Source organism: Frankliniella occidentalis, unplaced genomic scaffold (genome assembly GCF_000697945.3).
Source record: "Frankliniella occidentalis isolate FOCC.00 unplaced genomic scaffold, Focc_3.1 Scaffold5744, whole genome shotgun sequence".
In the NCBI taxonomy this organism is placed as follows: Eukaryota; Metazoa; Arthropoda; class Insecta; order Thysanoptera; family Thripidae; genus Frankliniella; species Frankliniella occidentalis.
In genome coordinates, this window is record NW_026272781.1 from 1 (window position 1) to 2,972 (window position 2,972).

The window sequence follows — 2,972 nt, forward strand, 5'->3', positions numbered from 1 at the left end:
CGTGCCGGAGGGAGTGGAAGTCAGTCGAGGGTCCGTCGCTGGGGTACAGTTTGGCCTCGTGACGCAGCCGATGAGGACAGCCCGCCCTGGGAAAAATAGTAAGTGGCAAGGTGGCAGTAAGGTGGAAAAGAGGTGGTTTTTAAGTGGCGAAGTGGCAGCCCCAAGTGGCAACGAGGTGGCAACTAGGTGGCGAGGTGGCAGCAAGCTGGCAACGGGGTGGGCCAAGTGGGAAGGAGGTGGCATCAAGGTGGCATTTAAGTGAAATTGGCCGCTTAAGCGCACGAGGTGGCACGTTTAGGTGGCATCGAGCTGGCAAGTAGGTGGTTCGTCCGGGTGACGCCCGGGAGCCCGGGTGGCAGTTAGGTGGTGTGTCGGTGGTGAGATTGAAAATATTAAGTCAAAAACAAGTGATGGGATTTAAAATACAAATTTATGTCATGTATCAAATTTAGTTATTGACTGTACTCTTTTGACTGATATTTACTTGACATTAATTCACATTTTAAAACTCACTTGTTAATTTTGACTACATATTCACTCACAAATTATGCATTCTAACTGTTTCACGAGCAATTTATATAGAACGTTGATGGCAAGTGAAAACGAAACAGGTTATCACTTAATTGTCTGCAAGAGTTCGGTAAACAATATTTATTTTTCTAATGATGCAATAGCACAATTGCGTTTGCCAAGAACTGTAGAAAATAGACTTGCGCACACTCTTCTCATTAACTTCTTTGAAACACTGCAGTATTGCTCAAATCCTGGAAAAGAAATAAATGTATTAGCATAGCATGGAGATATTATGAAAAGAAATAACCAAACACTCAACAAACAATATCCGTTCCACGATCAGTTTACAGTTTGAAAACTGTTCTTACCTGTGAAAAGTATTCTCCAATAGATTGTTTTGGTGGGTAAGTGATACTTTAGTACATGGCAATAATAGCATGTTCACCTCCAGTTTAGTCCTGCAAAAATAAAAAGAGTTCAATATTGGTGTTCTGTTCTGAAAGTTATTGTGAGACATAATGTACGGGTTAAGAAAATTTTACCTGGCATTAACTAGTCCACATTTATTTCTCAATAGGAATAAATCAGGGAGATTTCCACAAGAGTTAATGTATAAACAAATACCAGGGTCGCACGATCCTGCAAAGAAGAAAACATTTAAGTATAACAATCAAGCATTTGCACTTGGTGGTGAGAAAGAGATGCATGTACAAAGTATACTTACATGAGATTAAAAAGTCCACAAATCGTCTACATTTTAACTGCATTTCGCACTCCGTCACTTATGCTAACGACTCCACACTGATTAATCAGTAGTTTCTCACATGAATACATTGAAAAGTTTAAAAATTGACACACATACAGTCTAGGCCCACAAACCGGCTCAAACTAACTCGTGTTACCTTTAGAGGTTATGTTGACATCAACAGTTGACGAACACCGCAAAACAGCCACCCTTCTACCTTCAATACTTTAATTGTCAATTCAGTCTACAGAAAACCTCAGATGGAAGACGAAAGTTCAAGTTGTTTTTCCCGGAAATAAGTGAATAAATTCACTATGTTTGTTACTTTAAACTTTTACTGGAAAGTTGAAGTTAAAATTTTAAGTATATCTGTTGGTAGCACTAATTCTGTGCCAAATTTGAAATTCAGATAATAGATTTTGAAGTTGATTATGATCAAACGTTCAGGAGGCGTCAACTGAAATGTTAGTGTGGTGCCGCTATGTTTATGCATTATGCATTATTTTCACACCATATTTTTAACTTGGGACTAGCCCATAATATGCCACAATCCCCAAGCCCACAGGCCAAAGTAGACAAGTGAGTTGTTGACTATTTGACTTGTTGACTTGTAATTCCTCTCTACCCTTATATGTTTGAGTCCTAAATTTATTATACTCCAGTTGTAAATGTCTCAGTATTTAGTTGGCATGTCATAGAGTGTCATATCTCTTAGTAGTAACCGTTCAAGAATCCATTACCTTGCCAAAGCCGCTGGCTTTTACGGAACTTGGTGATGTTAAATATGTTACACTTTGTATTGTTCCTGGATCTGTAAATGGTTTTGCATGAATTCCAATAGTAAAGCATTGTTTCCTCTCTGTCTTTATCTGACCCACGTATCATTTCATAATACTTTTGTATATATTGAGGTATTAGATCAGAAACTGAAATATAAGAAGGTAGCAACAGTATATTGCAAGCTTCAAATATGATCTATCAACTCAGTAAGTTTTCAGTTTCAGGAGACATTATAAAATGAAACAAATAAGAGCTCACTCTGTCAACCATTTTCTTTAAATCCAGTCTCCTTGATCTGACCGATTGCTTTTAAAGCTTGCAGCATATTCTAGCTGCCTTCTAATTTATTACAGCGGCTAATCTAAAAACTTATCCGACTCAAAATATCTATCATGAAACAATAGGATTTTTACTAATTTACACATAAGTATCATGAAATGTTTCTTTGGTGAAGATAAAGACAAATAGAGAACAATCTTTTACTATAAGAATTCATGCAAAACCGTTTATATGTCTGTGAGCAATGCAAAAGTAGCTCAATTTTAACACCACTAAGTTCCGTAAAAGTTAGCGGCTTTGCCAAGGTAAAAGATCTCAGAACGGCTAACATTTAGAGAAACCAACCAAATGCAGTAACATTTTAAAACAAAACATAATAACAATGCAAAGACTAAAATTATTACAGGGCTGAAAGCAAAACATAAACATGGTTTATGGCTAATATATTTAAAACTATAAAAATGAACTTTTTTTTTAAATATAGTTATACATATTCTATATACACAATAGTTCTTCTCATAATTTCTCTCCTGCTGTTTTGTTTGATTTTTTTTTGATTTTTTTGGATTTCTGCATGCCAATTGACCGCGTTTGGCAGGACGGCTCGCCACTTATTCTAAGTTACTTTCCACCTAACCTCCTATTTGCCACTTAC

At 36.8% G+C, this 2,972-nt stretch overlaps 1 long non-coding RNA gene across 1 annotated transcript; it reads right to left on the minus strand.

Moving 5' to 3' along the window:
• Positions 1–636: 636 nt before the first annotated feature.
• Positions 637–2,914, minus strand: LOC113209902 (uncharacterized). The gene is made up of 4 exons (XR_008012316.1): positions 1,238–2,914; positions 1,056–1,152; positions 882–971; positions 637–764 (listed from the first exon to the last, which is right to left on the minus strand). It is a non-coding gene; the product is annotated as an uncharacterized LOC113209902 (long non-coding RNA).
• Positions 2,915–2,972: the final 58 nt, after the last annotated feature.